The sequence below is a fragment of the Orussus abietinus genome, unplaced genomic scaffold, assembly GCF_000612105.2.
Source record: "Orussus abietinus isolate OABI.00-Male unplaced genomic scaffold, Oabi_2.0 scaffold34, whole genome shotgun sequence".
In the NCBI taxonomy this organism is placed as follows: Eukaryota; Metazoa; Arthropoda; class Insecta; order Hymenoptera; family Orussidae; genus Orussus; species Orussus abietinus.
This window is the reverse complement of record NW_019394290.1, coordinates 686,937-714,352: the sequence shown is the minus strand read 5'-3', so window position 1 is coordinate 714,352 and position 27,416 is coordinate 686,937. Positions and strand designations below refer to the sequence as shown.

The following is a 27,416-nucleotide window of genomic DNA, read 5'->3' as shown; positions in this document are numbered from 1 at the left end:
CGAAACAAAGCTCGAGCTTGCATAAGGCTAACGAGCCACCCGAAGCACGTTGCTGCTTCCGGCTTCTCGATTAAACCCCTCGCCCTCCAACTTCAGCTCCGTTGTTTTTCGCTAAACGGCCGCGACTTGGGTCGTGGGGTGTGTTGCTCTTTTTCGGGGAAGTCGGTAAATTTTTCCGCGAGCTTCTGGAAAGACGTCCTGCCCGTGGAGGCTTAGAAGGCGATGCCCCGGGATTTTTGCAAGCGCTTCAGCCCTGGATTCGTTTGCGACTGCCCGAGGGCGAAGAGACTTTGTAGTAAATAATCCGAAGACGAGGATGTGTCACCCTTCATTTTGCTATTTTTTTTCTCCCCCTCGTCTCTCCTTTTTTTCTCGCTCCTTCGTGGAGTCGCGCGGAGACTTCTTTTTTTTTTCCGGCTGAAATATCGCGCGTCAACGAACTTGTCGGCGGAACTTTGCCGAGGTCGCCAGTCGAGAGCTTCCGGTTTGCTCTTCGTGACGTTTCCCGAGGTATCGCCTACACGAGGTGTATCTCCCCGGTCTTTGCCGCTTCGCATTTGCGGAAAGCTCAGGAAAATTCTCCGTCCCTTGACGAAAAGCTCGCCGCGTCGATCAGGGAAATGGATGGGACCAATAAATCGAGCGCGGGTTCTCCGGACCGACGAATTGGTCCCGAGCTTTCCGTTTTCGGTCTGGAAGGTTTTTCCGAAAAGCTTTTCCGCCTGTGGAAGCTTTTCGAGACCCGGGAGGGCCGCTACGGAAGGGTAATTTTATTCTCCGTGCCGGGGGTGCGTGTTTCTCCCCCTGAAGGGCTACGTCAAAATGTGGATTTCTCGTTTTCCCTCCTCTGCGCGAATCTCGCCTCTTTCTCTCGAATTTACGCGCCGGGCGAGACTCGGAAAAGTTGGAAATCTTATGAACGGGCAACGAAATCCTCCCTCAGGTGTCGTTTTTATTATTTTATTAATGGACCCTGTCGCGCGACCAGAGGAACGCCCCAGAAAATGATGTGCATTTTTCGCTGCATTTCGCCCTCCAAATTTCCCACCCATGGACTCGTATTACCGCGTAAAGGGAGAATATCCGTGCAAAACTCTGGCTGCCTCTGTAGTAAAAATCCTATCAGCTGTGATAACCCATTTTTACTGGCACGGGATTTCGCGATGCGGCAAACGAACGCCGGAAGGGTATTTTAAATCCTGTCCTTGATCTCTCCGTTCCGACAGGGTTCCTTTTTCTTTCTTCTATTTTTTCTTTAATTTCCGTAGGACCGGTTCCTTTTTTTTTTTTCATTCGATTAACGAGAGTTTGCGCAAAGCGGTAAGTCCTGCTCGATGCGGACAAAAAGCTCGGGGCTGCATGGATAACGAAATGCCTCGATAAATCGCGTTGTAATTCGCCCAGCCGATGAATTAATCCCAGAAGTTCCGTTTTTCGGGATGAAATATGCCGCAATATCGATCTCGGGAAACGACGTGTTCATTGGCGCTTCGAAAGCGCATCACTCTTTTATTTCATCTTTTTCTTTTTTCCCCGCTGTTTCACAGAACTGCAGGTTTACGGTGAGGAATGGGTCGCGACAATTTTTTGAGATATTTAGCGCGCCGGCGAAATGTATGTACGGACGTTTCGACGAAAGCCTGAATAGTGCTCGGGATGATTTAGTGTCCTGCCGAAAGGACGGGGAAAAGTTTCCCGGCTGGAATTCTTGGACCGGTGTGATAAATTTCTCTCGTTTTGTTCGGGTGGAAAAAAAAAAATTTCCGTGTTACGCGAGTTTATTGTACCGCGCGATTACGGGATTCGCGTTAACGTCGGAGTTCAAATAATGGAGTATTCGTTCTAGATTTTCCCTTTTATTTTATTTTCTCTTTCCCTCCAAAGAACTGCCTTTAGGCAAAACGGGAACCCCCTGGCAAAGGAACAGGTAGGAGTTTTATGGATCGGCAACGAGCGGGCCGATAAATCGCCCCGCAGTTCCCACCGGCGACGGATTGATCCCGAAAGTCCCGAATTCCCGGTCTCCCGGTTAAAATATCCCGCAGCGGGGACCCGTCGAGAAGTTGCACCCCCAAAGTTGGGGGAACCGAACTCCAAGGACGCATTATCATCCCTCGGCGAGGGGCACTTCCGTTCCACGGGTATTTTCGAGGGCTAAAAGGGCGCCACTTCGGCATTCCTCGAGAGTTTTTCCATTCCGGCCTTTGTGCGACTGTGTTTCTCTTTTTTTTCTCTCTCTCTCTCCCCCTTTTTTCCTCCTTTTCGAAGCACTTCCCGCACAATGAGAATCCCGAGTCCTCCGCTCCCTCTCTGGGGTGGCTTTATCGGGCGAACCGGCTAAACGACTGCGGGAAATTCCATATCGATGGCGGATCGAACCCCCGATTAATTTCGCAAATCCGCGAATTCGAGTCGACGCGTTGCGCCCCATTGCGTTGTTTAGAGTCGAAAGTCCTGAAACCTGAATTTTTTGGGGAAAATAATTTTTTGTGTCAATTAAAAGTGGGAGAGGATTGGAAGATATCTGGAAAATTGGTCGAGAAGAGGGCGAAGGTCGAGCGAGTTCCTACCCTCCCGTTTTCGACGTGCCTGCACGTCGGCCGGACGTTCCGCTCGTTGGCGAGCTTAATCCTGGCCGGTCGTATTTTTCAATGAAATCTCCATGCAAATTGGTCCTGGCGACAGGCGTCGAGCGGCGGACATTCATCGCCGAGTGAAATTTCATTTTGTCTCGTCTCGGCTTCCAAGCTCCCCGTCGGCCGTCCCGAGGGACGCGACCCGATCGGGAGAGTTCTCTCTTCGATGTTTTCTTCGGAAATTCCCGGTGGGTCTCACCGCGAATTTCCAACTCGAGAAAGAGGGAAGGCTCCCGAGTTTCTCGAAAGGGCCGACTCGCCCCCCGCGAACTCCGAATTATCATGGAGACGACGTCGTCGCGTCCGGAATTCGGACCACGGCGGTCGCATCCATCTCGCGGCTTCCTTTTAATCGGTCGAAACACTGGGAAGAAAGGAAGGAAGGAAAAGAGGAGGAGTTCTCCATGCTCCTCCAACCTCCTTAAAAGGACGTTGATTTAAAACGGAATTTTCGGAGCAGCGATTTATATCCCCATATAATTAACACTCCCGATTTATCCTAAGAGGACGGAGAGTCCATTCCATAGCGAGGAATAATTCCTCCTGTACGTTTCGTCACTTTTGCATAATTCCCTTTGCACGAAAATTCGACCTCCTCGAGGTGATTTTTATCCAGAGAATCAGCCCGGCTCGTTTGTGCCAGAGAAGGGTAATTTCATTTGCTAGGAGGACCCTTCCCTCTGAGCGACTCCAATTATATGGGGTATTTTTTGTTTCTATTCTTCTATTCTAAATCCTCCCTTTTCCTTTATGGAACCGGATTTTCTTTGATCTCGCTCGGCGCGAATTCCATGGATTAATATTTTGACCCGGGAGTACACTTGTCGGCTGAATTTACGGAGCAGCATGGATTTTATCCGTCGAGCACGAAATATCTGCATAATGGCGAGTCGGGCCCTTAAGCGAGGCTCGTCGAGCGCACAGAGGGTCGCGTCCTCGCCAAAGTACATCTCTCGCTTTTAACGGGGAGTTTTATTTTAATATCGCGGAGGCGCCGCGATGCCTCGCCTCGAGTAGTCTGGCCATGTCCCGCCTGTGTCTCCTCTCTTGTCTTTCTGAGGAAGAAAAGGAGTCTCTGAATGCGGCGCCCGCAATAATCGCCACCCCCTTACAGACGCCCCGCAAGAAGGTAGGATTTCGACGAAAGGATTAAATAAAAGCGAGGAAGGAAAATAAAATTCTATCGAAACGCAAAGGAACGTTCCGACGTCCGGGTCGATTTTTCCCCCTCGAGGAGACGAAGATCGCGGCCGAGGAAAACCACCCCCGAGTGTTGCGGAGCGCAACTGCGACGTCCGCGGCGCCGGGGACGAATTGCGTCGGTCACGTCGCCGAGCCTGGCCGAGATTGCCTCGTAATAAATTCCTCGTCCTTTTTCCACCCTGTCCCACGCTCGTCCTTTTATTCGCGGAGTTACGCCCCGCGAGTCGCGGCCCAACGCGCGCACAATAACCAAAGGGGGAAGGCGTCGCCGCTCCCGGAATTGCGCCCCGTAAATCACCCCCGAGTCCTGCATGCATCAGCCGGATTTATCCCCAGGGTGGCGCGATCGCACCCCGCTAACTCGGAGGGAAGGCCCGTCGTTCTTTGTTCCGACTATGAAGACTGGACGTCGACGTCCGGAAGGACCTCTCCCACCCCCGACATAGGGATCCAAGACCGGTAGATTTTTTTTGTCGGGATCCTTCGACTCCCGGGGGAGCTGCCCGGAAACCGGGTCTCCTCCCCCGCGAGGGACGTCGTCGGAATCGATCCTTCAATTATAGGTCGACCCTGCTTGGCTGGCGCCACATCCTTCGGCTCTGGACTGTGTACAAACCGACGCCTCTCCGTCTAGGGGTTGGGAATGCTCGATTTAGGTGGTCCGGTTGTTTGTTGGCCTGGGAAAAATTACAGGTTTCCCGTAACTCGAGCAGGACCTTGACGGTTCCCTCGCCGATGGCGAAGACGCGAGGTTTCCGATGAAACCCCTCCTAGGGAACAATTTCTCGTCTTCTGGGCTTGGGGGTGTACGCCGCACAGTTAATTGTCTCGTTCGCGACTTAACGACGCTTGGTTTATCAGGAGGATCGAGATTCATTGCCTCCGAGTGAATCGTTATTCGATAGATCGCAGGGGGTCTTACCGCCCTGCCCGGCTGGACGTGCTCGTTTCCAGGACGCCATGGCGCTGCCTGGGGTACGGGGTCGCTAGATGAAGCATTTCCGCTTTGGCAGGTTGATTAATTCCCGCCGAGGAGAGCCGGTTGAATCTTGAACCCTAAATCCTAAACGGGAGCCGGGAGATAGCGCCACAGGGACCGTTGCGTTCGCCAACAATGGCCAAGAAGATGGACACCCCCGACATGGGCAGCTCCCCTTGGTTCCTCCAGCTGCGGGTTTAATTTATTAGGAACCGAAACTCCGATCGAACGTCGGTCGATGGCAATACGCCTCGGTCTCGTATGTCTGCCGGACCGGATGTGCACGTTCTTCGGTGTCCCGATACCGTACAGCGTGGAATCGATGATGTACCGATATGGTGGGTCAACGTGGCACGGTCTGCCGATAGAGCACTTCCGCTTTGGCAGCTGGACTAATTCTCCGCATTTAGGGCTGATTGAATCGCGAACTCTGAACCCTGAACCAGGAATCGGGGTTACAGAGGGGCAGGGCCTTTGGGCCCTGATGAAGATGGGTCCCTGCAGACAGCTTACTCCGGGGCGATAGATCTTAATTTCATATGATTCCGTCTTCCTGTTTACGTTCCCATGGTACGCAGCGGTCCATGTCCCATCGCCGTACCCATAAATATGGCATTTCTGCTTCGGCCTCCGGATTAATTCTCCGAACCTAGAGCCAGGTGAACCCTGGACCTCTGGACCTAAACCAGGCTCCGGGCTTGCAGATGGCACCGCGGGGGCCATTCTCGGACAATGGCGTGCGGAACGGACACCCGCGAAATGGAGCGTTTCCCGGAGAGACATCCCCGTCGTCCCGTTCCTCCGTTTCTCCGGGTTCTGGAGCATAACAAGCCGTAACCCCGCTGCAGGCGGTGCACCTCTATTACCGCACAACGGTACAACGGCGTTGCACCGGTGCACCGGCTAGAGCAACGGGACGACGATGCGTAGTTGCATCGGCGCATCCGTTGTTAGCTCGCAAACGAGAGGACCTCCTTTGGCGACCGTTGCGACGTGAATTTCGGCAGGAAATTTTTCCTGCGGAAAAATTGCCGGATAAAGGTGACTTTACTTGGCCGATGGGAAAGTTGACGCATGAAATTCCTCCCTCCCCGGTAGACCTGCAGATTTTTTGGGAGGGCAGCGGAATTTCATATAAATTCTGTACTGGGTGGGGGAACTTTTTTCACCGCGTTTCCTGTGAACGCTCTGTCGTGGCACTTCGTACTTACTTATGGGGCGAGATCGTATTCCGGTACGGTCAGCAATTTTTCCATCCGCGGCCCTCCAGTGGAACGTTTCCCCGGGGACACGTAGCTTCCTTCCTCGTTGTAACCCGGTGCAAGCGATGCATCGCTATAACGGCGCAACGGGGCGCAATCGTAGGTTGTTAGTCAGGAACCGTTCCTCAAGGATTTACCTCCCGACAATCGCTTTACGACGCGGCTTTCGCGTCCGTCGTGTTTGCACGCGAGCTCGGGTGCGTCGAGTCCTACCTTTGCCGGATCGTTTTCGGGGTACCCACCGACGAAATTAATTAATCGCGGAAAGAAATGCATGCACCGCTTGTGCAGGAATAAGTGGACGTCGATATTACGCGTTTCGCGTCCACGGGAGCGAATTTCGAATGCGCGACGAGACGCAAATCGAGGCACGTATATAACATGGCTTGCTTTGGAGATCGATCGGAAATGGATCCTGGCTGGGAGGTCGCTTTGAGGCCGGACTTGTTCGAGTCCTTTCAAGGATCCTCCCGGTCATCGCGGATTGACGTTAGGGGTCCTTTGCTGGGGGTCGCGTGGGATGGAGAGGACGCGGCGCGACGGGGAGCCCGAAACGTTTATTGGCCGAGAATAGGGATTCGAAAATAGGTTATCGGTGGTCTTTGGATTATTTTACTTGGCTGGAAGGACAAAGGATGGCTTAATGTTGGAATTTTTGGAACCGGGTTCCTAAAGAGACTTGGATGTCGAGGTTCGGATCCATGAGGGTGCTCGGATTTATCGGTACCATTGGGACCGTGAACCGTTTCGTCCTTTCTCAGCCTTTACCTCCAGCACCTGGACCTGCGCCTCCTCACTTATGAATCGCTCTTCCGGTCGCCGGCAAATGGAAAGCGCCTCGACGAGTCGGTTAATAATGGAGATGCGCGTTAATTTTGCACGTACGCCAGGACGCGTCTCCCCTTCTCGTCCCTGGACCCCTTTGAGAGCTCCAGCTCTGCTCTCCCGGATGAATCGTCGCCTCGTTCCGCTCGTGGATTTGTTTCGCTTCCATTTTCGCGGAGAGGACGTTTCCCCCCGGGGAACCTCCCCCGGGGTGCGTGTCGAAATTTGTCGCGACGTAGAAACCCCCGGTCTCGCTGATACCGGGTACCATTTGGTCCCGCTCGGGCCTGGGAATAATTCAGGGACTTTGCCGGCACGTCCTCGATCTGGAATTCCATTTTCAGGAGGGAACGCTTGCCGGAAGAAGCCGCCCTTGGATTTCATTGTAAAATTGCCGACCCCGCGCCTCCTTGTTGGCACCGGGCACGGTTTGACATTGGTTTCGGTCCCGAAAAAAAATCCCGACCCTGGAGATGACATTTTTCGGACATGGAACGGTCGTCGAATTGTGGTATCGAAATTTCAACCCTCTGATAGATCCGATACCGTTTGGTCCTGGCTCCTTCCTGAAATTCTGATTTTGACGAGAAGGAATTTTCGAGGAAGCTTCCCACTGGGTCGTGTTCCGAAGCCGTTTAGTGCCCAGGGACTTGATCGATAGGGCGGCGTTATCAGGGGGTGTTAGGGAGACCGCCATTTAACGTTTGTCCGAAGAAACGCTAAAGAGGGCGCGATATAACGGCGCTTAACGCCGTCTGAACTCCGTCTAGGTTCCCCGGAAGGGGCGGCATCTCCCAGGGGGTTGGTTCGCCCGTTTGCAACGAGCGATACAAACGAGATTATATTCGAGGCGAGGTCGTAAAACCCGAAGTTGAAACCAAGATGGAAGGAATACGGGAAACTCGGGTCGTTAAACAAAATTAGAGGGGAATAACGAATCGGGGAGGGAGGAGCCGCTCGTCGATGCCGCCAGAGGAGGAGGTAAAGGGTGCTCGTAATACCTCGCACTCCGGAAAATTCCCATAATCACCTAATGATATTGGATATCCGGGGGCCTCGTAACCCCCCGGGAATGGAATTAACCGAAGTGACATTCTCCCGGAGGAGAAGCGTTAAATAATTCCGTTTCGCCGAGCACCTCGGACGATCGAACCCGCCCAGCGTCTGCCTTCGCCATTCCTTGGAAATCGGCTCGTTACATTTTTTTTCATACCCTCGTTGTAATAACCTCCGTTACGTTCTTATTTTCGATTAAGCTTGCCTATCGGTTTTCCTTTAGAATTCTACTTAGGAATACGCGTACTCGTTTAGATTCATCTGAACGTACCTGCGCATTTAGTCTCGTTCGATTGGATCCCGTTTAGACTCCTTTGGTTGCACCTCGTCGCTTAGGCTCATCCGATTGCCCCTCGTTGCATAGGCTCATTTACATGCACCTGCTCGTTTAGAATCGTTTGATTGCGCCCCTGCATTTGGGCTCGTTTGATTACCTCGCCCGTTTAGGCTCCTTTGGCTGTATCTCATTTGGCCTCCGTTTGACTGCACCCTCGCATTTAGGATCATTAGGGTGCACCTTGTTTCGACCATCCATGCCATTGTCCGAAACGCGCCTCTGCGGGGGCTGATAGAAGAAAAGTCGGAAAGAACACCCCGGAAGGGAAAAAAGCTCCCTTCGGAAGTTTCGTTACGATCGCCCAATTGGAGGGGAGTAATTAATTCCGCGGCGAGTGGCTTACCCTCGTTCCATCCTCTCACCCCGTTGTCCTCGGGGGTTCTCGGGGCCCCGCGAAGCATCCTTTACACCCACCCCCAGGTCTCTGCTCTCACCCCCTCAGGACCCCGCTCTCCTTCTCCCTTTATAACTTCATTAAATCTCGAGAACGCGCACGGAAGGCACACACAACGCACCTTCGTGCCACCCTACGAATTAATAAACCCCTAGAAAAGGGGGCGAACCGAGGTGATGCATCCCAAGGCACGGCCGTGTATGTCCGACTCGTGATTCCCCGAATCGTCTGACTTAATTATGACCGGTAAAAAATTGCATCAAGTTTATTCCGACGCTATTCCTGAAAATATGGAGATTTATATTCCAAGGGGTGACGCGTACGCGACGATGCCGCGAGAGGTAATCGTAATTCAAGGGGGATCCCCTTATCCGGAATAGATTCGACCGGCCTCTGCGCGGTCTCTCCGGGCTTTATCCGCCATTTCCCCGTTTCCCACGTTCTCCATTCCCCGGCAGGTCCTTATTTTCCTTCCCTCTCGGCGGAGCCACCCCTTCTCCTGGAAGCGCTCCAGATTTCGGCCCGGCATATTCCCTCGCTCGCAGCATCCCTCCCGGTGTTTACAGGTAACCCGTTGTCTCCCGATTCGGAGGAGGAGGTCGGCCGAATATAAAGGCATTTAAATTTGGTCCGCGCCCCCCGAGGGAGAAAAGTTGCACCCCCTCGGGGATTTCGGGCTCCCGACAATCCGGGCCTTAAATCCCGCTGGAAGTTCGTCTTATCCCCCGCCTGATCCCCGGTTAGCCTTATTCCGGGACGCCCGCACGGATGCAGATGCGGATGCACCCCCTGGTACACTTGCCCCGGGCCTGGAATAATTTAATACGTATCGTGCAACCTGCGTGTGCACGCGAGGACCACCCCGAAGACCGTCGATTGTCCGGGTGTCTTCCTCTCTCCCTTTCGCTCTTTGAGCTCGCCGAGAAATCCTCGGGGAATGAAATTTCTCGGCCAGAAATTCCCTCGGCCCGTCTGGCATGCTTCATTCAATTTGCACTTCGACGCGCGCGAGGGGCCTCCGGGGATGCTCCGCGGGATGCAGCGGACTAAGACGCGGGGATGGGCCGATCCTCTTGCGGGAACTCGTTAAACATCGACGGCCCTACATCCGATGGGACGTCTCCCGCAATCGCGCCGGATAAGTTGGCCCGTTTATTAACGAGTTATTGTTCGGAAGTTACTCCCCTGCGGGGGTCCTCGTCAAATATTGACGGCCCTACTCGGATATGCGCCGCCAGTCCGAACTTAATCTCGCGTAATCGCCCAGACTCCCGGATAATTCGTTAATAAATCGATTAGTCGAAAGAGTGCGCCCGGCGAAACTCGTTAAATATTCCCGGTCCGCGATAAGTCGATAACCGCCCCCCGAGTCGGGGTGGCGCTCGTTAATGAATTCATCGGAGGATTGTTAGGCGAGGGTTGCTTTAGACGCAAGTTATCAAATATTGGCACTCGTTATGCACGCGCGGTTCTGCGCCCGACACGCGCGGAGTTTCCGTTCCCTCGTGTCGGATCTTCCGCGTAATCTCGTGCAATTGGGAATTGCACTCGAAGTATCGATAAGTCGCGGGGATCGCTCGATGAATTTATACCGGATGTCGAAGTATCTCGATTAATATCGGTACAGTGGGATAGGGGGACAGCGTTCGATCTCCCTCGAAAACCTACAGTCCGTGGAATTTGTGAGATACAACGGACTCGGTTTGCTCTCGAGAGCGCTCGAGGGTGCAACGACACGACGCGCGATAACCCTTGGATGCCCCCGAGGATAACGCGGCGCGATAAGTCGATAATCGCGTAAAACCGTGGCGGGGTGCACGCGTCGACAAATGTAACCGGATCCCCGGGCCCGAGCTTTCGGAAAATCCGCGGAAATGAAATTTTCCCTAGCGAGCTCGGTTGCGTCTCCCTCATTCAATTTGCACTTAGCCTGGAGAGATCCGGCTAGAGGGCGGCGCCTCCCTTGCGTGCACCGGAACCCCCGCGAGGTTAAGATACACGGAAGACCCGATGCACTCGGAGGGACTAATTTATCACCAGGGAACGTTCCCTCGGGTCGATTATCCACGTAAATCCAGTCAGCGTTCTATCCAATTACCCCACACGGCCCGGAGAAAAGACCGAATGAAAGTTTCATTTCTATCGAAATTCCGGGAAAATTTGTTTCCAACTTCCAAATCAAATTTTCCCCGATCCCACCCCTTCTTGTATATACCGGTCACGTGCACGATAAATACGTTTGAAAAATTGAAGACCCGATTTTTGAGACTGGAAGAATGGGCTCGGTAAGAAAACATTTTTTTTTTCGCTCCGGGAATTATGACCAGGGGGAAGAATTGATCGATCGTGTGGATGTTTGATGCGATCGCGGCGAAATCGGGCTGGAAGTAGGAGGGGCGGGGAGGAAAAAAAATCGGCGACTCCGGGATAAAAGCCGGAGAAGCCGCGAGCGATATTAATGATGCGGTGTACCGTGGCGAACCCCGTCCGGGACTTCGGGGACTCCAAGCCCCACAATAACCCATTGTCGGTCTGCAAAGTAGTTTCCGATATCGGCCGATAAATTCAAATAGCCGGGCCACCCCCTGGATCGAGGACCCGAACGTCCGACCCCTACAAGGGGCGACAGAAAATCGTTAAAGATGCGGAAAGGGTGTCCTCTCTCGGCTGAACACCCTCTTCGGGAACGGGTGGCTGGACGACTTCTTCGGGGCTGCAGAAATCCAACCCCTGATCCCGAGTCTCGATGCTCCTGTCGAAATAACGGGTCGGAGGGGGATTCCAACCCTCGGGAGGTTCGACCGGAAGAAATCGGCATGGTGGTCTTGAAGGGAAGAATGTCGGTATTGGGGTAAATGAGGCGATACAAAAGGAAATAAATTCTGGGCTCGCCTTTTGGCGCAATAAAAGTTAAGGCGTGCTCAATCGCATGGAATCCTTGAAAGAAATATCGATATCTTTCATCTTCTCATTTTCAATTTCGTGAAAAAAATTTTTTATGTATTGCCGCAGCCGTGGAGTGGTCAGGAGGGAAGGAGCATATTGCCGGATGTGGTCTTGGCGTAATTCCGAGTTCAAAGAATTTTAATTGTCAGGGGGAAAAATTGTGGGCGTTTTTGTTCGTATTGTCTTGAAAAATAAAATTAATACGACGCCGAGGTTTTATGTGAACGGCATAATTCAGACCCGACCTTCCTCGGGGGTGGCGAGAAGCTCTCCTCCGGGAAGGAGGACCGGGGATTGGTCGACGTGTTTCCAGTTTCGCGAGTGGGTGCGCAAAGGAGCCTCAGGGATGGTTACCGGGAACGTCGGGAACTCGAACATCACGGAGAAACCTTGGAATCAAATGCGAGTCGCGAGTCGAAACAAAGGCCCTCCCCTGTGTGCGCACCTAAACGCGCGTTGCTCCTGTTCCAGACTTCCCGAGGGAATTCTAGATTAGAGGGCGCGAACTACCTCCGAAACGCGATCGGGAAATTGCCCAAAAAGGGTGACCGGTTGGGGCGAAAAGTGCAAAAGCGCAAATGCGGAGCCGCTTCTTAAGGGACGTTCTTCTTGAGTCGGGACAGATCGGACTCGCGCAGCATCCTTCGGAGAGGACCGGGAAACTCATACCGGATACAATGGGATCAGGGGGGTATAAAGTTCCCCGATGCATCGGTTTCCTCAAGTTCAGCTATGTGCCATATACAGGATGATTCGGAGTAATTTCTGAACCGAACTTGGAAGTGCACTGAATGCAGTGTTTCGAACAATTTGTCCGGAAGTAATTCGGTTTAACAACTTGGAGCATCGCCACGAGTCCTCGATGCTCGCGTCGTGGATTATCGTTGCACCGGTGAATATCTCGGGGAAGTGGGATTTGTACATTTTGAGAAGCATGGAAAATTGTTGGAGAAGCACCCCTCAGGGGGTCGCGACCCCGAGATTGCGAATTTTCCGCGCGAACGTCCCGCTACCCTTCCAGAATCGCATCAGATTCGCCGATTCTTTCATCTCGGCTTCGGCGTTTCGCGGATAAAAGGGAGCGCTTGGTATCCCGGCGACTTACCTTCCTCGGGAAAGAAGGGAGGGGCATCAAAGTCGAAGAGAGGGTAGGCCGGTAGCAATCGGGCGACAGGTCGCCCCCGAAAGAAATCACTTTGACGTCCCTTTGAAGAGAGCAACGAGGCTGCTTTGAGGGTGCGACCCTCTTCGAGGTCTCGTTCGAGGTTTCCTGCGAGGTCACCGATCCCCGAGTCCTTGGAAAACGGAAACACCCGCCTATCTCTCCAACCCTCGAGACTTTCTAAGGACCACAATTGCCGAAAAAAAAAATTATTATCTCGAACTTGTTTTTTTTTAAATCCTTTTTCTCACCCTCGAGTAGACCTCTTTCATCTAAGAAACGAGCGGGAAATTCTTCCGAAACCGAAACGCAGGTTCGACGTCGAGTTTCTTCCAGCAGGTGCATCGAGCCCTGTCCTCGACGGCTCGGCAGTTCCTTTGAGAAATGCAGACCGCGATTCGTAAACCCCGTCTTTGCGGTTTGTCACGCGGGGGCGATGCATGGCCGCATAATTCAGCCATAAATATTCCGGGAGGGCCGCGCCGCAATTTGGTGGCGCGAATTCGCTCTGCCAAAGTCGATGCCGGGAAAGTGCTGGCGCCAGTGGTAGGGGTCGGTGGATGGTGCGCTTTGGGGTTGCCTCGGTGGGGGTGCAACTGCGAGCATTGCGCCGAGACGACCCAGTCAGGGGAATATTTATGGGGCTCTAAAAGTTGCAGTTGCCAATAGCACTAGGCCGCAAAGTGAACAACGGGGGGAGTACGCTCTTAGGACCGGGTCTTTCCCTCTACTCGGCTCCAGGGAACTCCTTAGCCACGAGATTACTCTCGAGCGAAGTCTTCAAATTTCAGGATTATCCGAAATACCTAAACTTGATGACCATTTCGTTCGACGGGGTGACTTTAAAAAGGAAATGCTACAGGACGGGGCTCCAAAAATTGCCCTCAGAGGTAGTTCTCAGAGGGTGCAACAAGCGGGAGTTCCATCAGGGGGGTTTCTCTTGGCCCGTTCCATACCGGGAATTAAGGAGTTAAGGAATTACGGAATCTTGGAGTTGCACGCGCAGCCTCTCTCGCGAAATACGAGGCGCCCCGAGTTCGCCTCGGAACGGCGGATTCGTCGGTAGCGGTGCATCCCCGAAGCACTGCACCGAGACGGTGCAGGCAGTGCAATGTTTATGGGGCTCTAAACCCCCTGGTCGCGAATGGCACCGGAGCTGCGAGGTGAACAACGGGTCGGCGCCCTCTCAGGGACCGCTGCATTCGGGTCGAGGGGAATCCTGGTCGGCTCTTTCCTTCGGGAATTCCCGGCTTAGCCGGAAGTTTCGCCGCCAGGAGAATAATTGGCCGGAATCGGAGGGGGATTATTCAATCCCTCGGCAGGATCGAGACGGGGCAACGGAAACGCTCCAAGGTACCGAACGAGAAATCCCTCCTCGAGACGTGCCGCGACTCTATCTCCGTTAATGGATTTAAATTAATAGAAATTAATTCGAACACGCGTAACCTCCGCCCGTCAACAGGTCCCACGTCCTGGCCCATCGGTGCCGACTCTTATGCCGGGATACAGGATCCCTGGCGAGCGCGTCCATTCGCGAGGTGACACTCGATTTAATGGAATATCGATGTCGGGGCCGGGTTAGTCGCGGGGAGGCGAATCAAATTAGTACTTACTTCATTTATTCCACAGCCGCGACACTCCGCTGGGATGATTAATGGCCGGTGATTAATCGGATGGTCTACCCGGGGACTCGGAGCAGAGACGTAAATCGCGACGTCCGATCTCTCACCGCCATCTTTCCACTGGCTGGCGGAGAATTAGTTCCCGATTTTCCGCGAGACGGGATTCGTTCCTTTATTTTTTACGTTTATTTGTAATTTTTATCTCGAGACCTCCCAGGTGGACGGAAAACGTCTCGCCCCCTTGGGGGTCGGAATCGAGGCACCCGCGATTTTACGGTCGGCCCCCGTTTTCTGATACCGTTCGATTCAATATCGTTGCCGGTTTACTGCTTTCCGAGCGGCTCGGCTTTTATTGTACATACGTAGCCGTCCGTTTCCGCGCTGGTCGTTCCTGTTTCGTTTACTACGGCCTCGCGAAACGGCGCGCGTCGGTCGCACGTCGTGCCGTTATACGACGGACCCGGCTGTTGCTTCTTCGTAAACCCTGGCGGGGAACGGTCCTGCAACGTGCCCTTTGGGCACGCGAGACGAATAACGAGACGGGAAATGGTCCCTGCAGGAACGCCCCGAGAGGAAGAAATCCACCGGAGGAAACCGGGTGCCTAGCGATTTCTGGACGAGATATCGACGGGGGCACCGTCGCGAAAATTTACGATCCTCAGGCCGACGATAAATTTGTCCTGGCGATCCTGGATGGCGACCAGGAAAAGTGAAATAAAAAGGATACCCGAAGGAACGTATCGAGACTCGTTCCGAGGGGGCGCGAGACCAGGAAGCCGAGCTCTCGAGCCGGCATCGAAGGGAACTTTTCCCCGGCCCCAGAAGTGTCAAGAGAAAGGCGCCTGGGGGGAAATAACAAGGCCCAGCCCGGAAGATTCCCATTCCCGGGTTCGATCCGAGGAGTCCGACTTCTCCGGAAGCCCGCAAGAAAGTCGCGGGTCGATCCTGCCTAGGAGCCGGGGGGAAAAGTTTCGAGAGAAAGGCGCCCGGCAATTTCGCCCCCTCGGAAAGTGCAACCTGTATAACCGGAGAGCTGCGGGGGGTCTCGAGCCGGCGAATCGGGGAAACCTCGGAAGTCCGACCCGGGAGGGGGAGGAAAAAATTAATAACTTCCGAGGACTGGGCGAGCGCCGATAGGGGGGCCGATCGCCAAGTTGGAAAATGGAAAATTGCTCGACCCCTCCCTCTCTCCGGACTCCTCGACCTTGTTCTGCCGCTGACAATGCCGGGATGAGTCGACAGGGACGAGGGTCATTGTTGGCGACGAGATATCGATTAGCGGATTAATCGATCCCTTCGAGGGGGCAGGGAACGACGCTCGGATCGGAATCTCCGAGGCATAAACATCTCCCGGACCCCTTGAATTTCCTTCTCCCCCTCGCATTATCCCGGGAAATCTGCGTCGTCGTCTCGCGCCGGTCCACCTTTTCAACCCCTTCCCTCGGGACCCACCCCCTCCAGGACTTCTTTGAGGCTCCGCAATAACTGCGGCTCCCTCGTTTACTCGCGCGCTCGGATGACCCGCGGACTCGTAATGGCTCGACCTCCTCTCTTTCGTTCTTCTCTCTCTTCCGGAATAAGATCTTGGACTTCGTTGTGAGTTTCGCCACCTCGAAGACTCCCCTCGTTGTGATCGACCCGGAGGCCGGTCGGAGGTCGAGCTCGTCCTCAGGTGGGACGAGGAGGCACACAGGGGTGCCTTCGCACCTGCTCGAGGACGCAGTTTGCCTGGAAAATTCACGCGGAAATGTCAAGGAAAGGGAATTAAAGCGAGGTAGGGAGCTCCGATTCGCAGGGGGTCCGATAAAAAATTTAATTTTGAATTAGACGCAGGACGGGATGAGGCGGGGATGTTCTGGACGGCAGTTTGAAGGGCTGCGGTGGGTGGGTGGGTGGGCTTGCGGAATCGAATCCAATAATTGATTCCCTTCGGCTCGACGGCTCCTAAAAAGGACTCGGCGAACCCGTCAACGTCGCTCCGCGTCCCCCGACTCGCCGATCGGTTTTCCGACCGCATATCTTGCCGATGTCGTTTTGTACCGTGACTCGCCGATCGCTTTTTCCGACCGCGAGTCTCGGCCGACGGCGTTCCGCGTCCTGCCCGTAACTTCCTCGCGGAAAAAGAGACCGAGGGGGCGACTGCAAGAACAATGGACGATCCGCGAGCCACGGGAATTATCCCCGGGGAAGTTGCGCCGATTCAGACGCTATTTAGGTCAATAGGAATGTTCGTAATTAATATGTCACAGGCGGATCATTTTGGTAAAATTTTTTTATGAGTCGCGAACATGTTTTTAAAATTAAGGTACGTATCAAAGTCTAATCCAATCTACTCGATTGAATATTTTTCGGGAAATGTTTGAATATTTTCTAGGCGTCGTGGTTCCTGGAGGACGTAATGCAGCTTATGCATTCCAGGGCGGTAATAAATTCCCGACGTAATTAGGGCATATTTTGCCTCGAGGTTCGAGGAAACTTGCGAAGGTCGCGATTTCCGGTGCGGCGCGACCTAGAGTCGAACTTAACGCGAGGGCTTTCCCTTCTCCTTTTTCATATATTCTTTTCTTTCGCTTTTCTTCTTACCCCGCACTTTCGGAACTTTCTCCCGGGAGTCTTGTCGGGGAGAGTCGTGGAACGATTATCCCCATTGATTAAAAAAAACCTCCGATATAAGCCGCCTCCGGCGGAGCTCCGCTCGAGCTGCGGAAAGATTCGCAGCCCCGATCCGCGGTGGAATCGTTGCGGAATCGTCGCAATTAATTCTCACCTATCGCACCCCGGGCCGTACGTCATCGCGTGCGCCACAATTTTTCATGGAATAGCTGCCGACCCCCCCATGTTCGTTTCTCTCAAAATACAAATGCAAAACGCCCCTAAGCGCGATAGACGTCTTAATGAATAATCGTTTCTTAACAAATTACCGCCACTGAAGTAAAATCGGGGACGAGCGTTCTCGCTTTCCAAATTTTTCCTCAAATTTGACGAGCCCTCCGCGGGACTAACGGCGGCATTTCCGCGCGCGTTATGCGGATCCGTTGCGCCGGCTAATTTTCCGAAGAGAGGACTGTTATTTCGCGCTAATTAGTTTCAACTACCGACCCCTCGGGGGGCTCTTAACCCCCGGGGGAGGCACCGCGATCCCGGGGAAAGTTTTCCCGGAGTTTCGCCGGGTTTAACGCGCAACGACGTATGCCTGAAAATCGCGGAGAGAGAGGGAGAGGCTCTCCCTCTGGAGTGCAGCCGGTGCCAGAAATAACGAGTCGTTACTTAAACTCGATGGCACTCCCGATCGGATCTCGTTAATGTATAGATTCCGTTCCAGTGCTCTCCGATAATTGGTAAGACCTTCCATTCTGCCGGGTAACCTCTCTTATTTCCTCCTTTCGGATGATTTTCGTTCCCCTTGCCGGGACGAGTGGCCCGAGAGCAACTTATTACCGATTTCGCGAGAGCGTTTGACCATTTCGTTAATTAACTTCCACGGACCCTTTTCTCTTCCATCGCCCTTGTTAACTCGGCCACTTCTCGGGTCACCCTGCGGTCCATTTTCCCTTCCATATTCCATTATCGAGTTACGATTCTATTACACTAATTCACCTTCTTTCTGCCTTATCACTTGACCGTCATTTTTTAATCTCGATGGCACTTCGCTATCGATCCCCCCGGTCTCCTTTCTCTCTCCGACTTTTTCTCTCCCTTTCCTCCCCGGTATATTTATAATGCAGCATGCTCGATGTGTACGCGGTCGCCTGGTATAGGAAAAAAAAAGGACCGCGATAGTTCGGCTCGAAAATGGAACGGCGGAACGTGGGCCGCGTACCTAAGGACCCCCCGCGAAGTGCCGGCCGGGCACCAAGAGGCGAGGGGGGGGCTTTCGAAAAGTTTTAATTATACGCGGCCCGTGCTCACGGCCCTGGGAACAAGAGCCCCGGTGTTCGGAAAGGAGGCCATTATTGGAAAAACATCAGGCAGTATCAGCATATTCGCCGAGGCGAAAGGGTGGAGAGGGCGGGCGAAGGAGGCGGCCCTTCCGCCGGGCCCCCTCGGGCCCCTCTCGGAGAAGCCGAGAAACGCGGGGAATTTTTTGGGAATTTTATTCCCACGTTGCATCCGGTGCATCCCTCGGCCCTCGTTGTCGTTGCACCCCTGCGTGGTGGGAGGCATTAATTTCGGATCCCTCGGCCTCCTGGACGTAAAGTCGATACAGAAAACGCCGACTCGGCCTGGAACGAGGCTCTAAGGCCCTCGTTGGAAAAAGGGGTTGATAGTGCCAAGGGGCGAATAAGGGTTGCTTTTTTTCCCGGTCGCAGGTGCGCCTTTCCTACGACGCGGGAGGCGGCATTATTTATCCACGCAATTTTTTCGATAAATAACGCATTGACGTTGAAGGAGAACCGTATCAAGGGTATTACGGGGAGGGTCGAGACATTTAAAAATTGTGCAAAATTGTATCGTTTTTTAGGAAAATAAAATTCCAGCTGGGTCTGGATTCTTGCCAAGTGCTTTCACATGCGAGCTCGATGGTGGAACTTTCCGGGGAAATAAATGAAATTCCTGGCTTCTCATTTAATTCTTTCCTATTCTTTGAGAGTACCCTTGGGTTTATAGAGTTCTCAGGTCGGGGGAAAGTAAAACGGAACGCGAAGAAATATTTCCGCGGTTTAATCTCGAACCCCTTCGGATGTCGACTATTAGCAACCCCGAAAGGCGACTCGGCGCGCATCCCGCAAGAATTTCTCTCGGCGAATCCAGCAAACGGGAAAGTATAATGTACGAGAATTGAATTCCCGATGCCGTTGCCTCGTTCGGGGCGATCTTCGTTGGCCCGTTGCACCCCCACAACGTGGAGCATTAATTTTCGGATCCCCCGCCTCCCTCCGACGTAAAGTCGATACGGCGCGGTGCAACGTCGTAGCAATCGATGCACCCCCGACTCTGCACCTGACTGGATCCTTTATTTATTTATTTATTTTTTCCTGCAAATTTCCCCGTAGGTCACGGAGGTAAAAGAAAGAAGTTAACGTCCCCTCGTTAATTCCCCCCCCGTCCGCTCGGGAAATCGCCCGAGTGGAATCGCGTCGGAATTGCATCGCCGAGATGCGCCCGGGATTAATTATGAAATATGAAATATAAAATATCCCCCCGGCCTGATTCCGACCGGCGGAGTGAATATTTGATCGACGTAATCATTAACCGCTGCTGTAATCGAGCTCGTTGATGTCGTTACAGGTGACTGTTGAATTTTCCGGGGATTTCTGCCTCCCCCGAGACGCTTCCTCTTCCTCTTCAGGGTGCGGCTTGTCAACGACGGCGCAGCGAGGGGTGAGTGAAGAAGTGGATATTTCTTTATTGCGATTATTTTATCACGATGTAGCATATTTTCCTTAAATCGTGAATTCTCCACTCGACGGCCCTGTTTAGCTCCTGGTTTTCGGCATTCCCTTCCACCCCGGGGAGAAATTACATTTTCTACGAGCTAATTCGCTCGAGGAGCCGCGCGAGAAATTGTCGGTGCAAACCGCGAGAAATAAACGCGGATGAATAAAGTTTCTCGCTTGGCGTCCGCAAAGAGGGGGCCTCTCGTCTGACCCGCAACTTTGTAACTCCTTCGAGGGAGCCCGAAATTGACGACAGAAAGTTGCGGAACTTTCTCCCGGGAATTTTCCCCTGATATTAATATCGCCGTGACTCGACAGAGTCAAGGGCCAAGCCGAGAGATCGCGATATTCCGGTCTCGCGCTCCTTTCCGTCCCTTTCGACAATGGCGAGTCGAGATCTCGCGAGGGTCCTTTCGCCGAAGGGAGAGCGGATCCGCATTTTCCCGGGTTAACTCGCGGGAGTATCCACTCGGGAAAATTCCCCGGTGAAATTACGTAAAGGATAATGCGGAAGAATTACGTTATTCCGTTCATCTCCTTAATGCACCTTATTATACGTAGACCCGAGGAGAGGTGCGGTCGGTGCGCCGGGAAGGTATACACCGAGTTTCCGGACGAGAAAGCACCGAGGTGCCGTATTTCCCGGGAAATGAGGACCGAGGGATGTTCATTAGGAATGGACCGACTGATAACGCGTGCCCGGTTGCGCCGCTTCGAACTTTAGCGCTGCTTTACGGCCGACACGTGCGCGCTCCAGTTTCACTTAGCATTGTTTGCCCGGATAAAAAGCTGCCTATCCGTCCACTCGCTCTCTAACTGCGCTTGAATGCTACGTACCCTCCTTTCTGTCGAGGCATTGTCTTATCGGCCGTTCAAGTAAGGTCCCTTTAACCGACGCGGAGCTCCCGTTTTCCCTCTATACTTCCTAAACCTCTGCAAACTCGGAGTAATTCCTCGGGCAGGCCTCGAATGGAAATGAAACATACGAGGATGGACCGTGTACGACGACCGAGTCGTCCTTGATTCGAGTAGCCCATCGTCAGGGTTCGATGAGCGATGGAAACTCTTAGACCATTAGCTTTGGCGGGTCGGGAAACTCGAGTGGCCCTCGGTCCGAGGAAACCGACCGCTTTGATCCGCGAACGGCTTAATCGCGCGGGGACTGCGTTCGACTGGCGTACACGACTCGGTACTCGTGTCGGATGTGCACGTCCGGTGCAGATACCGGGTCGCGGAATGCCCCTCGTCGCGAGTAGGTTCTCGTGTCGCATCTGGATGTTACGAGACACGGGGAATTAACTGCGCGTTCTCAGACGTACCTGCGGCCGGAGTGGAGGAGTTACGCCGGGCCGGCGGAGAATTATCCCCGTCGAATAAACCTTGACAACGAGCCCCATGAAAATTCCGCGTCTCGTCGAAACCCTCGAAACGTAGTCATCTAATTTCCCGATCACGCGTCACTCGGATTTAGAACGCGATCTCTGACATTCGAAACCGAAAATTCGACCGGGACTTGACGAAAACGTGAATTAAATTCCCTCACTTGAAGCTCGTTACACGGACCGCTGTAATTACATCCCAGGCATTAACGTTACCGTCAGCTCCCGCGAATAATCGGGGCAAAGCGACTAAAAGTCGGCTTTGCCCTGGGTTAATCGCGCAGCGAGTGGCGGGCTACTGGCGTCAACTGCGCGCGTCGCGCGCAGATATCGCTGCGAGAGCGAAGGGGTGCACACCCCTCGGCGAGGGTAGGTACGAGTACCCGACAGGTACCCACTAGGGGTGAGATCGCGCTCCCGGTGCTCGACTGTGTCAAACATTATGCAGGCAAGCAAAAGCCACTTGAAATGCAAATGTTTGCTGCAAGTGCAATTAAGGCCCTTCACCCCGCGAACGAGGGGGTCGGTCGGCGCATCCCTGACCTAGGATGCACCCGGCGACCCCGCAGACTCCTTGCGAGACGAGGTCGCTTCGTGGTCTGGGCACCGAGGATCTTTCCCGGAGACTCCAAGGACTAATTCCGCGACTAGGTGCCGGGACGATTACACGGGGTGGCGCGCTTTCGAGGGGTGGCTCGGTTTACGCGAGGGAAAAATTATCCCCGGGGGGAAAAAAATTATACCTCCATAAAAAGAGGTTAAACCTATAAGATGGGGTTGATAAAATCTTGTTTCTTTAAAGATTATGATAATTCACTTGAGTGACATTTGTTCATGGCAATGGCAATTTCCCATTTCCGGAGTGCGGCTGGGATTCCTTGGTTGATTTCCCTAGGATGTTTTTTTTTTTTTCGGTTTCTTCTCGGGTAAGTGGATTGGTGCAGGGGGGAGGGGTCTCCTTGGCGTTTCCTGGGAACCCGGCGATTTGCAGCGATTTTCAGAGACTCGTCCTAGGAGCCGCTCCTCACGTCGGGGCGCAATCAGATAGTATTCATAGATCGGGTGTCGCAAGGGGCTGCCTTCCGGGTATCCCTGGATGTTCCTCCCGCGCCTCTCCATGGGGCTCCGGCTTGGGTTCCGGGACGGAACGGGAGTTTCGGGGAATCCGGGATCGCGGGACTACCGCCGGAATTACCATCACAAAGGCGACCGCTCTGGGAATCATGTCGAGGACGCGACGCTGCTCGAATGCATCCTCGATGGCGCAAAGGGGTGCGCGACACTTCCTAAAAGGGGTGCCCGGTTAACGTCGAGTCGTGCTCGGGATGAGTTAATTGCCAGATAAAATCAGGAAGACGTCTATCCGACAACGAGGGGAAAATAACGAGAACCTTGATCCAAGAGAGTGAAAAATGCGAGGATCTCCGCAAGCCCCCAATTTTTCACGGGAATTTTTCTATAATATGTTTAACGTACTCTGGGGTCGGTCCCACCTCTTCTCCCGAGCTCGGTGGATTTTAATCACCTAAAGCCTGGATTTCCAGGACGTATAGACGTATTTAAGGGATTTTCTGGATGCCGGCACCCCGATTCCGCATTAAGTTCGACTCGGGCGCTCGGCCGCGTTTCATCCCCGTAAGCGAATCGTCGGTTAAAGTGGCTCTCTTTAAAGGCGCGACATCGATTAAGGGAATTCCCCGAGATTGCGTTTATTTCGGAAAAGTGATTTTTCGGGAAATACCCGCGGGCCCGAATTAGCGTTCCCGAGGGACCTCTAGTCGTCGTATAAAGCCGGGAGGGATCGATGGTTAAGGGAGGTTTCGTGTTGCCGCGCTCTTAACAGGGGTTGTATGGACGGCGAGGCGAAAGGTCGAGGGGTGGACTTTGAAAGGGATGTTTAACCGAAAGCCCGGAAAATTCTTCAGTGTACTTAACGACAAGCGAGCAGCCAAAGAAGCGAGCTCGAAGATACTCTTTTCCTCCAAGGGGACTCGATCGGACTCGTTCGCTAATTAATTCGCGAAATGGCAATCGTTCGCCAGGCTGGCACGAATCCGCCTTATTACGGAGCGCGAGCTCCGCGCCAAAGCCGTTTATCAAATCGGAATTGAGCCGAGGTGGACTCCGAGTTCGACAACTACTTAATTAACGATCGTAGGTGAGCCTTCCTGCAAGTTGTTCGCCGTGATCGAAAGGAGGTCCTGGACCCTCGGCTAGGACCCTCGAACCGGAAGAGATGCAAGTTCCGAACGAGGAAGAGTCGACGTCTAATGAAATCGGATGAAAAAAAATTATTTTCTTTATACTTATATGAAATATACATGTATTAAAAATCCTGGGAATGGAATTACCACCTCGTACCATAAAGAGCCCGGCCCGGTGAATCTTCGTCCACTGGGACATCGAATAATCGATGGAATCGGAAATCGGCGATCGAGGGTGCTGATCGGAAAACCCAGTCCAATCGCGACGAGAGTCGGCGCTACAATGTCGAGCGAGTGGTTTCGGAACATCCACAAGTTGCTCGCAGAATCCGATGAGCACGAGGTGTCCGAGAATAATCGACCGGCTAATCGTTCTCGCCGGTCAAAACCGCGGAACGCGATCGATTACCGATTGCGGAGTCAGACTGGCTTACGACCCGAATTTGCGAGGAATAATATCATTAGTCAATTTTTATTATATTATTTTTATACTATTATTTTGTACATTCAGGCCGCGTTGTCCCAAGTATCAACAGTCCGATCAGCTGATCGACGGAATTTAAAACCTCCCCTTCTGAATTATTCTCACCGCGGTCCGAATCATTTTTGCGTAATGTCTAAATTATCGGTAGACGGACATAAATATGGAATATGGATCCGTGGGTATCGTTACGTGCCCCAGGATCCGCAGGACGATTCCGGCCGAGGTCCAATTTTCCGCGCGCGGAACGCGCCCGTCCGTTTTATACCCTTAACCCGTTCGCCGCGCCGGACGAGGGGGTTGTAACGGGGTGAGATATGCACACGCGATAAATGCATAATGTGCCGGCGAGCGCCCCCGTATGCACGGATGCACCCGTGCATACGCGAAACCGTGCACGAGGCGGATGTATACGTAAGCGGGCACGGAGTGCATATACGACGGGGATGCATCCGCGGATCCGCGGGGCGAACCGCGGATGCGCAATGCGATGCACCGGGGATGCACGTTACTTTATGCGCCGTGATCCGGGGGACCGTTTTCCCCCTCGGCGATAAAAATAAAAAGGAACCCCCGCGAGCAAGCAGTTACGTTCTCCGTAAAACGCGAACGGATTTCCGATCCGCGGAAGGGGTTGCTACGATTGCACCCGAGGTCCCCGAGGGTAATTCACGGTAAACCGTAAGAAACGAAAGCACCTGCAGGGTAGATAAAACGTGTCATTTAGCGAACCACTTACCTGTGGGAAGGATAAAACGATGAATGCCGGTCTCGGACTGGGTAAAAAAAATTGTACCCAGAGATAGAACAATTTGAGCCACTCGTTGATAAGACCTTTTCCGATTCTTGGAAGGGGGTGATTTAATCAAGGGCAGAGTTTACCGAAGGTAAAAACGAAGGACAAAAATCTGGGATGGGCGTTACCGGCACTGTCAAGTCCGATCGCTATTTAGGGCATGTTCGGGGGAACTTTCAGCCTCCAGGTCGGACTTTATCAGTTTATCCCCCTTAGCGGTCAGAACGGTCCAATTTTCTCGCTCGTCAAGGGCGACTCCGCCACCGGAAGCTGACCGCACGCGATCGCTCCTGTCCGAGACCGCGAGGATTTCCAACGACGGACTCTGGGCGTGATTTCCTGCGAGATGCTTCGGGGGTCGATTCCCCTCCGGGATGGGTTTCAAATCCGGGTCCAATTACTCTCGGGATGGAGAACTCCCCGATGAGAATGGACTTCCGGGCAGGTGCACTTCGAGGTTAAGAATTGAGTCGATTCGTGTATTATAGGTAATTGACGAGTACTCGGAGTGGCTCGTCGGAGGGGTGCCCGCTTCAGGGTCCTCGTTAAGGTTCTCTTCCGGATCCTCTTCAGGGTTTAGACTGGCGCGGTCATGATCTCGTTCGCGTCTTGCTCAATATTTTTCTTCGAAATTGAATTTCCATGCCGCGTCGCCGACTCCAGTGGTAATGGAAGAGGGCCTCCGAGAGTAGGTGGCGATATCGACGACGCTCGCATCGGAGCCAATTACGATGCGTCGACGATCGCGCGGACCCGTCGAGAGGAATCGTCGGGGCGGCTCTCGAAACTTTCGCTCCCGCGGGACCTCTGGTCCAGGAGGGAGAAAGAAAAGGAAGCCGATCGAATCCCATCTTCATATCCCGGAACTTCCTCCCCTGCCGGTCCGGCTTCCTCGGGATCGGCTGGGGAGATCGGAATTTAATTTCCACGAGTCCCGGGGTACTCGATGCCGGAAATCGATTTCTCGTGATGTTGCGACCCTCCCTAGGAAATAACCAAGCCATGGATCGAGAAGGAATCGATAGCATTTCCCGTGAAAAAAGGAGTTCCACTTCGTGCGGGGGTGCTCGGGACGAAATTCCTCTGGTGTTGGAAAAAAAAACAAAAAAAATTGTAGGAATTGCAAATATCAGATTTTTGGAGAATTCGGCACGTTGTCGACGCGCTCGACGTCCTCTTGCCGAGAGGCGGCGATTACCGTCGCTTTATTTCCCTAGGAAACGACGTTGATCGCGAGGGGTCTCTTCCTCTTTCGGAGCTAACGGAGCGTCCTCTCCTCGGGCCTTGTCGGTAAATTGAAAAATAACGGGGTTCCTCGTCCTCCGGGTCGAGGATCAGGAGACTCGGGGGCTTAAGGCAGGGCCGGAGGGAAGGAGCATCCTGCCGAGGTTATCTTTCCGTTGCAGTTATGCTCTGGGATTACCTCGCTCGCAGCCCGGGCCCGGGTTGGGAGCAACAACTACGGTTATCCCTAATGGAGTCTCCTTGAGTTTGAGCCAACCTTGGGCGGTCGGGGAGTTCTCGATTCTGTTTCGCAGCAAGTGCAATTTGACGGAACACGGCCCTCCGGGGGCGCCAAGTTTCGCCAGGGTGCCTCTCGCCCCGGGGGCGCGAACTTGCAGCTGCAGCGTCCGAATGCACCCCTCTTCACCGGAGTGTCACTCGCGGATGTCGAAGTTGAAGGTACCCTTCACCTGGGGCGACGTAGCTCTCGATATTCCCAGTTTTGAGCGATGTTACGTACCGACCGAGGAACCGTTCCACCACGCAAATCCTACCTAGCAAATCCTTGTTACCACGTTTTCCAATACCTGCAATGGTGCCTTGTAAGGGGTTAAATTAAGGCTTTTAGAGGGTCCTCGCTAAAACTGTGCTTCTATCTGGCGCTGATCCGGATACGGGGGCACAGGGGGCCCGAGTCCCGGGGAAGACGGAGTTGGCTGCTAAGCGCCCTAGAATCTAATTACTGGTTACACACTTAGCTCGCACTCTCCTCGTGGCGAGGTGCACAGCCACTCCATCCGCCCGAACGCGCCTTCTTCGCCCCCAGGAGATCGATGAGACGTCGCCGGCGTCGCCCCGGTAGATCGGGTTTCCCGAATGGAGGGCTTTTTCGCTTAATGGGATTCCCGAAGAAGTCGCCCTTGGGTGTCGAGAAAGAAGGAGGTCCTCCCCGTGGCGCCCTAATAATTTCCCTGATAATTCCCGACTTTCGCCGCGTCCCAGAATTTTCGACTTCGAGACCTTCTCCGTTCTACTACGCCGAACCGCTCCGGGGACAAAAGATAACCTGAAAAATCGGGTACACTCTTTGTAAAGGAGTGGGACCCTGACCGCGACCCGCCACCCCCTTAGAAAAGTTTTCCCATAGTTGGGGAAGAGAGATTCCTCCCGGTGGGGGGTTTCCCCCCAGCGGAGTTTTACCAGATTTTTAAATTCACGTTGCTCGATAAGGGGACTCCGACGCCTCTTCTTTTTATTGGCGCGATGATTCCGACTCGCGTTCGCGATATGCTATGGCGAGTTCTTCGAGGAATTCCATTAAGTATCGGGGAAATTTGATTGCTCGGAGATACGAGGGCTCGACGTCGGCGCATCGATTTTCTTCGATGCGAGAAGCCTCTCTCGGCTGCGTAATATAATGCTTAATAAGGCCTCGAGAAGTGGTACTGGATGCAGTTTATGGAAAAAATTGTGACGATAATTGATGCTTCGCGGGTATATGGGAAAATAAAAGCGGAAATTTTCCTCGCAGT

At 53.4% G+C, this 27,416-nt stretch overlaps 1 protein-coding gene across 2 annotated transcripts in view; it reads left to right on the top strand.

The window, feature by feature from the left end:
* LOC105696350 overlaps window positions 1-27,416 on the top strand; it is a 76,165-nt gene that overhangs the window by 4,109 nt on the left and 44,640 nt on the right. For both annotated transcript variants that reach the window (XM_023435001.1, XM_012418765.1), the window contains exon 2: window positions 19,652-19,744. The gene's annotated coding sequence lies outside the window, so the exon portion shown is untranslated. The remainder of the gene's footprint in view (window positions 1-19,651; window positions 19,745-27,416) is intronic.